We start from the raw sequence: 13,081 nt of genomic DNA, 5'->3' as shown, positions 1-13,081 counted from the left end.
ACAAAATTAATGCACAGAAATCTCTTGCATTCCTATACACTAATGATGAGAAATCTGAAAGCGAAATTATGGAACACTCCCATTTACCATTGCAACAAAAAGAATAAAATGTCTAGGAATAAACCTACCTAGGGAAACAAAAGACCTGTATGCAGAAAACTGTAAGACACTGATGAAAGAAATTAAAGATGATACCAACAGATGGAGAGATATACCATGTTCTTGGATTGGAAGAATCAATACTGTGAAAATGACTATACTACCCAAAGCAGTCTACAGATTCAGTGCAATCCCTATCAAATTACCAATGTTGTTTTTTACAGAACTAGAACAAATCATCTTAAAATTTGTATGGAGACACAAACGACCACAAATAGCCAAAGCAGTCTTGAGGGAAAAAAATGGAGCTGGAGGAATCAGACTCTTTGACTTCAGACTATACTACAAAGCTACAGTAATCAAGACAATATGGTACTGGCACAAAAACAGAAACATAGATCAACAGAACAAGATAGAGAGCCCAGAGATAAACCCACACACCTATGGTCAACTAATCTATGACAAAGGAGGCAAAGATAGACAATGGAGAAAAGACAGTCTCTTCAATAAGTGGTGCTGGGAAAACTGGACAGCTACATGGAAAAGAATGAAACTAGAACACTCCCTAACGTCATACACAAAAATAAACTCAAAATGGATTAAAGACCTAAATGTAAGGCCAGACACTATAAAACTCTTAGAGGAAAACATAGGAAGAACACTCTTTGACATAAATCACAGCAAAATCTTTTTTGACCCACCTCCTAAAGTAATGGAAATAAAAACAAAAATAAACAAATGGGACCTAATGAAACTTCAAAGCTTTTGCACAGCCAAGGAAACCATAAACAAGACGAAAAGACAACCCTCAGAATGGGAGAAAATATTCACAAACGAATCAACAGAGAAAGGATTAATCTCCAAAATATATAAACAGCTCATGCAGCTCAATATTAAAAAAACAAACAACCCAATCCCAAAATGGGCAGAAGACCTAAATAGACATTTCTCCAAAGAAGACATACAGATGCCAAGAAGCACATGAAAAGCTGCTCAACATCACTAATTATTAGAGAAATGCAAATCAAAACTACAATGAAGTATCACCTCACACTGTTTAGAATGGGCATCATCAGAAAATCTACAAACAAAAAATGCTGGAGAGGGCGTGGAGAAAAGGGAACCCTCTTGCACTGCTGGTGGGAATGTAAATTGATATAGCCACTATGGAGAACAGTATGGAGGTTCCTTAAAAAACTAAGAATAGAATTACTATATGATCCAGCAATCCCCCTACTGGGCATATACCCAGAGAAAACCATAATTCAAAAAGAGTCATGTACCACAATGTTCGCTGCAGCACTATTTACAATAGTCAGGTCATGAAAGCAACCTAAATGCCCATCGACAGACGAATGTATAAAGAAGATGTGGTACATATACACAATGGAATATTACTCAGCCATAAAAAGGAACGAAATCGAGTCATTTGTTAAGATGTGGATGGATCTAGAGACTGTCAAACAGAGTGAAGTAAGTCAGAAAGAGAAAAACAAATATCGTATATTAACTCATGTATGTGGAACCTGGAAAAATGGTACAGATGAACCAGTTTTCAGGGCAGAAGTTGAGACACAGATTTAGAGAACAAATGTACGGACCCCAAGGGGTGAAACCCGCGGTGAGGTGGGGATGGTGGTGTGCTGAATTGGGTGATTGGGATTGACATGTATACACTGATATGTATAAAACTGATGACTAATAAGAACCTGCAGTATAAAAAAACAACGAAAAAAACCCCACAACTAATACTAAAAAAAAAAAAAAAAAGTTGAGGGAAATAATGTTTACAATCTCTCTGTCTTACAGGCTTATTCTGTGGATGGACTGTACGATATTTTTAAAGGTTCAACTTTCAGGAGGACACCATAAAAATGAAATCTGATTAGTCAATCTAACGTTTTAGAGTACATAAAAATGTTATGAGTGCTTCCACACATTTCTTTATGTAAAAATCATGATAGGGTTGAAAATGCCGCCTTATATTCTCCATAAACTCTATAAAGAACAATATAACCTTAAGTTAAAAAGGGTTTACCTCAGGTACAGAATCAAAATGGGCAGAATTGGCAGTGCAAATGAAGACAGACCCATGCCCTGAGTGACTTCAGGTTCCTTGTAGATGCAGGAAAGGAAGATTAGCCTGAAGAATCACTACATGTCTTAGAAACAAAGGCTATTACATCTTAGTATATAAATTTTGATTGAAAAGGTTGGTATCAAGTTAATGGCAAAAAGTCAAGAGTTAGTTGAAAGTTGGTATGTGAAGCTTAATTGAAGAACTTGGGAGGAAAGTGATGAAAAATAAAAGAGTTAAGAGGAGAGTAGGGTAACATAACAGACATGATAGTCATCTTCAAGTATATAAAAGGCAGTCATGACCCCAGAAGTCAGCACGTGGACAAAAAGTATGTGTAGAGCTAAACGGAGCAATTTTGATTGACTAGAAGGAATACTTTCTAACCATGATAACTTTACAAAATTAGAGTTGGATATCTTAGAACATAATAGTTTTCTATCACTGGTAATGCTCAGATGGAGGGGTAAGAGAAGGAGTGGGGGGTGAGGAGGAAGCAGCAAAACTATTTGTTGAGTTCCTCATCATGTGCCAGGCTCCATACTAAGTGCTTTACATGCATCATCTCATGAAATCCTCACCACAACCCTATGTCGTATATTATTATTTCCATTTTAGAAAAAAGAACCTGGGGCATGGAGGATATAAACAACTTTCCCAAGGTCACACAGGTAGTGTGTAGTTAAACAGGGATTTAAATTTGATTCTGACTCCCAAGTCCATCATATCATACTTTCTTTCATTGGGGATGTTGTGTAAAAGATTTAAGCAGGTTTTTATTTTTCCCTGGGACAGGAAAGTCAATGATCTGTTGTTGTTGTTTATCTTTCAAACTTAAAGATTCTATAACTCAACAAATATGAGGCATAGATAGATTAAATGATGGCGAATGTTATCGAATTCTAGTTACTGCTAGAACTGTGTCTAAAACCTACTTCCTGGATCTCAGCCAGTTCAGTGCTCTTTTCACAATTATCATTCTGCCTTCCAAGTATGGATCTGGGTATAGGGACAAGGGAAGAGCGAATAAACAACATGGAAAAATTCTCTTGGACTAATGCTGAAAACAAGCAAAACTGGAAAGGGCAATTGCCCCCCAAATGATAGGACAACCTATTTTAAAAAAAAGAATGCAGAAAACGACTTTGTGTTTTAAAAGTATATGAGAAAGCTCCTTAAAGTTTGAGAAGATCTGAAATGCTGAGACTGAAAGACATGTATGCTAGATCTAACACACATTCAATTTCTCTTTGAACAGTAAGGATACTTGAATGGTAAGAGTAATATGATAATTCTTCCCTGGACTTGGAAACTCTTCGTTAGATGATCTTGCTTATACACAGCATTTCTTATGTCTTTCCATATTTGTTTTGAGGTTAAAGTACTTTTGCATTGTTTTTACATCAAATCTTCATAATAACCCTTTCAGTAAATGAAAAGTATGTTATTAGCCTGTGTATATTTTATAAGTAAGGAAACTGAGGTCTATGAAGGTGATTTAAATGAGTCAAATTCCCATAGCTGGTGCATGACCCAACTGAGATCAGGTAGATTTGTCAACTCACAGAGCAGTGCTCTTTCTCTGACACCACGTTGACTTTAGACACTACAGGACAGGATAATACAGAGGACTTCAAAAGCAAGTACAATAGCCATATGTATGTCCTATAGTACATTTCCTTTATATGCTGCTTTATTTTTCAAAAGAGAGAATTGGCTTAGAGTATTATAAATATCACATTCACTTCCTCCATCCAGGTAGCATTTTTATGCCTCAAATGTATATCTATTTAAGGTAACGTAAAAGATAAAAAAAAACCAAAAGGACATATATGGAAACTTCTATATGTAAATTAACCTTTGTGATATTTGTAAAAAGAAAAGATTGCTAGATAAAAGCACTGAAGAGACTACATTCACAAGGAAACAGGAATAGGCATATTTGTAATTTTAACAGGACTCAATGGCATATCTCAGTGGAACATGATTTTTAATTTGGTGTTTTATTTTGTTTATCAATATCCACTTTTTCACCCGCTAATAATTAAGAGTGAAGAAAGTGATTTTCTCAAGGGTAATGAGATAGACATTGTGTGTACTTGTAGACCACCATACATTTGTAAAATTTAGGGCCAGAGGAAACAAACAGATTTCACAGTGAATGAGCATCAGGAAGGCTAATATTGAGGGTCTGAAAGGCTATCACCATCTTTTTACTGAGGTCAAGGAATCCAGACTCCCTAAGACAGAAGAGTGGTAAGGAAAGGAAAAACTGGTTTATATCAATTGGAGATGGCAGGTTAAAACTCTCTCTTTTCAATGTATTTCATTGTTTGAACATAGTAGCAACTCCAGAGGGACAGTCTCCCCACCTTCTTTGAATTGCTAAAGCAAGCATGCTGAAAAGAAGGAAACATCTTTGGATTGTTCCTCTTACCAACAGAAAATAAACTTCTTGCTTATAAAAACTAGTGACCACAAAGACTAGCATTCAGAGCAAATCTGTGGAGAAAATTTTCTGCTTCTATGACCCAAAAAAGTCAATAAAACAATTTAGGAATAAAAACCTACACCAAAATTTTAAATGTAGGTAACAGATTGCTAGAGGTAATAGGCTAATTCTAATATGTTGGATACTTGCTTTCTTGAGGGTAAGAAGGTCATGGAATATAATGAACAACCTAGGGACATTCTGACCAATGGTGTGAAGGCTGGGTTTCCAAGGTAACAACACAATACATGCTCTAGAAAACTGGATTAAACCAATAGGGAAGAGGTAATTTAAAATGAAACAGTGCCAAGGAAAGATATTACTTGACATGGTCATAATTGTATATACAGTCCACTCCCTTTTAAAATAGAATACTCCAAAAAAGAAAATTTATAAATCCTAACAACAAAAGAATATATGTAGATTCTGGAAGCATCCATCGAGTTAAGAGGCAAGAAGTTAAAAGTGTATACATTCTCCCTATCTTAAAGACAACTAAATGAAAGCTCTCTGGGGTTAAGTAACTTTCCCAAGGTTATGCAACTGATGAGCAGGTGGTAGAAATCATTTAACCTAGTTCTCAGGTCCAGTATATGTACGCTTCCCACCAAGATGCCCACCCCTAGACCTGGGGCTGAAACATGTCAGAGGCCAAGTGGGCACCCCTGTGAATGGAAATCACCTTATTTGTTTCAGCTCAGGCCCAACAACTATGCCAATAGCTGCTGTGCTTGGCTATGTAGACCCAGTAGCTCAGAAGAAGGGTCTGGGCTCTAGAAACAAACATGCAAGTCATACAACTATAAATGGCACTTTAAGCCATGGGTTTTGATGTACCAGAGATCATTAAAAAGTGAGAAGACCAAAGAGCTAAAATAGTCCATGGGAAATATGCATGTTAAGAGCTTCAAAGAGGGAGAAACCACAGGGGAAAACGTAGCTTCCAGGAAGAAAACCAAGAATGAAAGATCTGAATGTTAGGAGGAAACTCAGGAAAAACTAGCTTTATAAAAGTCCAGTGAGGAGACAACTCAAGAAAGAAGAAGTGGTCAACTCTGTAAAATATTACAGAAAGGTCAAGTATTATTGAACAGTTTTCATAGGACAGATATAAAGTTTTTTTTTTTTTTTTTTTTTTTTTTTTTGCGGTATGCGGGCCTCTCACTGTCATGGCCCCTCCCGTTGCGGAGCACAGGCTTCAGACGGGCAGGCTCAGCGGCCACGGCCCACGGGCCCAGCCGCTCCATGGCATATGGGACCCTTCCAGACCGGGGCACGAACCCATGTCCCCTGCATCAGCAGGCGGACTCTCAACCACTGCGCCACCAGGGAAGCCCCAGATATAAAGTTTTTATAGGACAAAACCCAACCTCCGAAACATTTCTAAACCTAAAAACAAAAACCTCCAGACCCTCCAGATTATAAGACTACCCAAGGTAGAAGAGAGACCCTATGGAATGGCTTTTTCATCCTAATATTTATGAAGAAACTACCATACCCCTGAGTCTGGCCACAATTCCTGTGGAGAGGAAATGAGACCACACAGGTCTCTTCAGCTCTCTGTACATCACATCATGCAAGATTTCCAAACCGCTTCAAACCTCCTTTCCTCAATTACTAGTTTACGATGCCCCTAAAGTGTGTCTCACCTGATCTCCCCAAAGCCATCCTTTCATCTCCCATGCAGCTCATCATTTTTTTTCCTCCCTTGCTCCTCATTGCTCTGGTGTTGTCTTAGAATGATAATAGTAGTAATAATAATAATTCCCATTTATTGAGCACTTACTATATGCCAAGTACTTCACGTGCCTTATTTTTAATCCTCAGAACAGGCTCAGAGACGTTAAGGAGGTTGCCCAAGGCTATACATAAGGAAGAAGCAGAGCCAGGATTTCTAGCAGGTCTGTCTGGAACCCCAGCCTGCCTCTCCACCACTGTACCATACATATGACCCCTGTGAAGACAAACCACAGCCAACTTTGTTGCCAGTGGAGGGATGGCACACCTTCTGTGAACACTGTGTGCATGGCTTCCTTGCTCTAATGTTGGAAGACACTACTATCTTCTATGTCTAGATGTAGGCTAACAAGCTTCCCCTGTAAAGGCTACTATGTGTGCTTCATTCACAAATAATAAATATAAATGGCACTTTCACATCCTATCACTAGCATCAATGCAAACACAGTTCCTCTTCAAAGATTCCCCCATCATTTTATGAAATAAAGCCCGTGGGAGCCAGACCCAATGGACCCATGAACTTGTCTAGGCATGTGTGGGTCCAAAAGAGAATACAACTTAAACCTGAACTAAAATCTCTGACACATATAAATCTTCTAGAAATCTAGTTGGGTGGTTTTTAAATACTGAGTTGCAAAGAAATTTGAGCTTTAAGAAAGGGAGACAAGGTTACAAAACACAGCTTACAGGACAAATAGGAGGACGGGGGGCTACCATAAACAGAGAACTCAGGTCCTAAGCTTGGGACAGACTGGGAAAAATTGAAAAGGATCTCTTTTTTAGAAAGAGAAGTCTTAAAATGCTTACATGCTCAAAGGAGATTTGCCTTAGGAGAGGGAGAACTGGTTCAAAGGGCCAATTTAGGGTGATCCGTAAGTTAAAGGGAAAGATAACCAAAGCTTTATCAACACAAACCTTCAGCTAATCAGAATTTATAACTTAAATTGTAAAAATTCCTTTCTTTTCTCTGATAAAAAGAATTAGGTAACCAACCTGGCCTAACTTTCACCGTAGCTACCCAGAAGTTCAGTGCCAAATCTGAGGCTTAATTATAGCAACAATAATTAACAATGTGGGTCTTCACAAGTCATGTCTCCTTCCCCTTATAGAAAATGTTACCTTATTCCTAAATTTTACATTTAACCATTTAACTATATGTAAACTTTGGGGGAGAGATTTTCATTGTAGATAAATAATGGTGGATGATTGATAAATGATAATAGATACATAGATACAGAAATGATGACTGAGAGATCAATGACAAACTGGTATAGAACAGGAAGAAACTTGCCAGGCTTTTGTGACCCATTGTGGGAATGCGGGAGATAAAAGAATTAAAAGACCCAAAAACGACTTGCAGGTTCTCTAGCTCCGGTGGCTGAAGAGAAGGTGGAGTCAATTCAGAATGAAAATATATCCTGAGAAGCTGGGAAGGATAATGAGTTCAGTTGGTACATGTGGAGCTTAAAAGGCCTGGAAATATCCAGGAGGTAGTTAAATATACAAGTCAAGTCTAAAGCTTGGAGAAATGTTCTGAACAGAAGATACAGGTTTTTTTTTTTTAAGCTGCAGTATAAAGAATGCAATTTAACACGAGAATGAAAGCAATCACCCAGGGAAAAATCCCCTCTTCCTGGACTTAACCATAATAAGAATAGAAACCATCCAAGGGCAGAATTCTCATAACACCAGCATTGAAGGGGAATACAACATAGGAAACAGGCAAAAAGTACTGAGTGGAACAAGGAAAGGACAGTGCTTGGCAAATTAAGGAATCGGGATGTCAAATGAAGCAGAGAGCTTCAGTTAAAAAATACTGAAAATGCTAAGAAATTTGGGCAGTTAGAAGATTACTCATGGCCTTATGAGGAGCTGACTCATTAACATGATGGGAGCAGAAGCCACTCTTTTGAGAAGTACAGATGGGAAGAAAGGAAGATACAAAAGGCAGAAACAACCCCCCAGATACCAGTGAATTTGAAGGGGGTGTTAAAAGCAGAGGCAGGCTTGTGCTTTGCCTTCTGGCTGGAAGTCTGCATGGAGACTTGTGACAAGGAATTAGAAAGGGCTGAGCAAGGTAACTGGAAGTTCAGCAGCACACACTCCACCGTGGCACAGAGTAAGTGGCTGAGGGGTCTCTGTTTTGCCGCCCAAAGGGTACACAGAGTTGCTGAGAGAACCAGTAAACCAGGAGGAGCTTGGGATAGGGTTGAGAAGGCCACAGAATGCACGTCCCATAGGAAGGGCATCTGTGCTGGGTGCTGCTGGTTTACGTGAATACAGGACACTTTTCCCAGAGAGTCAGGCTCGATCAGCTGTACCCCAGCCAACACCAATGCCCAGGGGTAAGACTGCATCTAACGCTAGAAGTGGCCCTGGGAAAGCTCAGACCAGGAGCTCCTGCTCCATGCCAGGGGGTCTGTTAGCATCACCCTGAACACTGATTATCTTGAGAAAGAGGAGAGGAGAGAACTCCTGTTAAGAAGGGGGAGACACTGCCCCAGTAAGGAGTATAATTTTGACTTAAATGACCATATAACCAAATGATGACTCTAGAACAACACACAAAATAATTTTTACAGTTTGAAACAACTCCATACTTCAAAAGGATAAATTTCAGGTTTGGAGGGTTTTGTTTTCTGGTTTTATTTTTCCCACTATGAGGGCAATGGAGGTTAGAGTGCAAGATGAGAGCAATCATAAAACAATTTTTAAAAACTCTAGTTTTGCCCATGTTAAATATAGGGAATAAATTTTTACCCTTCTGTGCTGGCAAACAAAACATCCTTGCAAATACAGCAAGGATAATGGTAGAACTTGTGTTGGAGAGGATGACAGTGAAAGAGTTGCCCACATTTTTAATTAACATGAGGGGCTAACCAATCAGAAAGCAGGTGATGGGGATAAAGGACGTCATTCGAGATGGCAGAATCGTCAGAGTGGCAGAATCTTTCTTTGTGAAGGTGGAAGAATGATGGAATTAGAGATGCCATTTTTTAGAGAAGGCAGAAAACTGACAACATCCTTCAACTCTATGGTTCCCTGCATTTGAGAAGATGTAGTGGAAATGACACATTCATGGGAAAGCCATATTTTATTCTAGTAAAGAACAGCAAGAGCATTCTGTAAAGAAAGTGAGGATGTAGGAGAACTGGTATGTGATGGAATGAAGTTTGGATAGGTGGAGCAGTGGAGTTTGGGTCCTCTCTCATAATGAGAAGCACAGACTGACACCAGGCAAGAGATAACCATAGAAATGAGCATGTCTGGGGCATAAGGGGTGAGTTAACTCTGATTTTTCAAAGAGAATTCTGGTGTAAATGGCTTGAGTACAAACATTATTTGAGGTCCCCGATAGAGTTGGAGGCCTTGTGAAGCCAGCAATAGTTGGCCTAATTTGACATCACCAAGGTCAAACCAGGCCAATCCCTCTCAGGTATAGAGGCCTGCTCTGTGGCTTTTGAGGCTGATCCTAATGAAGGTAGGTCCTGGTTGGGCACAGATACAAATTTCTCAGTAGAAACGTGAGGCTGGGAGCAGTCTCCGCTCTCCTGAGCAGCGAGCCCAAGCCACCTTCAACTCTCACCATCTGGTGGTAACAATCTCCATCACTGACCAAAGTGTGGACGTTTTCTACATCTCCAACCCTTTCACCACCCAAAGTCTCTTTTATTCTCTTTCTCCATCAGACCAGTTCTGTAAAATATTATCTATTACTGAACATCAAATATTGACCAGAGGGGGAAGTCAATTATTTAACAAGTGGGAAAAACTTCAAAGCATTAAGCAGTACATTCTGGAAAATTTCATAGATCAGTCAGAATTTCTAGAGAGCGAGCCAGATCTTGTGGAGAGAGAAGAACAAAAGAAGAGCAAACTAGCAGAAATGTGGAGTGGTTTGCATTCTTTTAACCTCAAGAGTGAGAGGAGCCAAGAGCACAGAAAGAGTTTTACCAAGGAGAAGCAAAAAGTCTTCCTCAGACTTATTCCACGCCTGGTTGCTTCCACCCAATCATAATGATGTCACACGAAGGAAACGCAAATAAGAATCAGAAGATAATTAGAGGTAGGGTTCCGCTTGGTCTTGTCAGCTTGGACTTGGAAGAAGGACTAGGGCAGTGTTCATGTTGGCTGCACCTGGGAGCTTTAAAAACGCTGATTTTTATAAGTTCCCCAGGTGATGCTAATAAGCATCCAAAACTGAAAATTACTGGTCTTGGGAGTATTCTGAGGGAAGTTTGTACCAGAGACAAAGAATGTTGTCCTTAAGGGGAAGAATATCACTTATATATAAAGGAGTTAACTCAAGCTTATGCACATCAGAGTTTCTGAGTCCCACAAAACCTTTTTCTTTTTTTTTAACATCTTTATTGGAGTATAATTGCTTTACAATGGTGTGTTAGTTTCTGCTTTATAACATAGTGAATCAGCTATACATATACATGTATCCCCATATCTCCTCCCTCTTGCGTCTCCCTCCCACCCTCCCTATCCCACCCCTCTAGGTGGTCACAAAGCATCGAGCTGATCTCCCTGTGCTATGCGGCTGCTTCCCACTAGCTAGCTATTTTACATTTGGTAGTGTACATATGTCCATGCCACTCTCTCACTTCGTCCCAGCTTCCCCTTCCCATCCCCATGTTCTCAAGTCCATTCTCTACGTCTGTGTCTTTATTCCTGTCCTGCCCCTAGGTTCTTCAGAACCATTTATTTTTTTTAGATTCCATATATATGTGTTAGCATACGGTATTTGTTTTTCTCTTTCTGACATACTTCACTCTGTATGACAGACTCTAGGTCCATCCACCTCACTACAAATAACTCAATTTCATTTCTTTTTATGGGTAATATTCCATTGTATATATGTGCCACATCTTCTTTATCCATTCATCTGTCGATGGACACTTAGGTTGCTTCCATGTCCTAGCTATTGTAAATAGAGCTGCAATGAACATTGTGGTACATGACTCGTTTTGAATTATAGTTTTCTCAGGGTATATGCCCAAGTAGTGGGATTGCTCGGTCGTATAGTAGTTCTATTTTTAGTTTTTTAAGGAACCTCCATACTGTTCTCCATAGTGGCTGTATCAATTTACATTCCCACCAACAGTGTAAGAGGGTTCCCTTTTCTCCACATGCTCTCGAAGGTTGTCTTTTCGTCTTGTTTATGGTTTCCTTTGCTGTGCAAAAGCTTTTAAGTTTCATTAGGTCCCATTTGTTTATTTTTGTTTTTATTTCCATTTCTCTAGGAGGTGGGTCAAAAAGGATCTTGCTGTGATTTATGTCATAGAGTGCTCTGCCTATGTTTTCCTCTAAGAGTTTTATAGTGTCTGGCCTTACATTTAGGTCTTTAATCCATTTTGAGTTTATTTTTGTGTATGGTGTTAGGGAGTGTTCTAATTTCATTCTTTTAAAAGTAGCTGTCTAGTTTTCCCAGCACCACTTATTGAAGAGGTTGTCTTTTCTGCATTGTATATTCTTGCCTCCTTTATCAAAAATAAGCCACGAAACTTTTGTTTCTCTTACTGGTCTTGGTTAAGTAATAAATCACGCAGTTGCCTATTACAAGGATTCATGTGATGTATGCAACAGCATCACCTTCAGGAAGGGGACTGGAGAACCCTGGAATGGGAAACTGCATGTTCACTCTCCTGGCATCCAAGCATGGGGAACACCATCAGGGAAAGCCTGGACGCTCTCCTTGCCCTCATCTCTCCAGAGGACCAGGTTCACGCTAGCTGGGGAATATGATAGGGAGTCCACATCATGCAGTGGGTAACCACTGACTTACGTCTTCTCGTTTGAAGACATAGTATTAGTTCATGATAAAATAACCAGCATCCCACTGGAAAGGTGATGCAGAACTGAGTCTAGATAAACATAATGAGGTTCCAGGGGCACACAGGCAGTTGGAAAATGAAGCTAAGTACAGTTGGAAAATGAAGCTAAGGGCAAAAATACAAAGCTATGTCCCAGATAAATAAGTGTAGAATGTTCTTTCAGTTCTCAAAATTTTGAAGATAATTCTCTGACGCTGGTAAGTCATTTAAGAGCCTTAAGGACACAGATAATCCAGGAAGGAATATCTGGTCTCGGAGGAGGTAATTACCTGCACGACACAGCCAAAGACTCACTTATCTAATTTAACATCGGACTCAGGCCCCTCCACAATGACAGTATTTGGCCACATTGCTAGTGCTCCTTCATTTTATGAATTGGTTTCTTATTTGTTTGTTTACAGTTTGTTATTTATTCTTATCCTGGCAATGTGACTTGTTACATTATGTCAGATGTGTCCTTCTCTGCACTGAAGAAGCAAATTAGCTCTGAAGACTTAGCTCTGACACCACATCTAAATTATACAGGACTAAGTTTTCAAATATTCCAGATGAGACAAACGATTAAGCAAATATTGCACACAAGAGGATTTAGGAAATGTACGCATGGCTTTTAAACGGTGGCAGCATAAGCTATTTATATGAACTTCTGCCTTGGCCAAGATGACAATTTAATCCCTAAAAGAGCTGATGTATGTGCAAGTGACTGGCCCAGTGCCTGGTGGGTTGGTGACACTCAGTTGTCTTAATGAAATCTGAATGTGAGTCTTACTCTGAGAAGGAAGCCGTGGATGTGATTCTGACCATCGGAACTGAAAGTGAGAACATTTGGGACAAGAT

Source organism: Leucopleurus acutus, assembly GCF_964270905.1.
Source record: "Leucopleurus acutus genome assembly, chromosome: 11".
In the NCBI taxonomy this organism is placed as follows: domain Eukaryota; kingdom Metazoa; phylum Chordata; class Mammalia; order Artiodactyla; family Delphinidae; genus Leucopleurus; species Leucopleurus acutus.
This window is presented reverse-complemented; position numbering follows the sequence as displayed.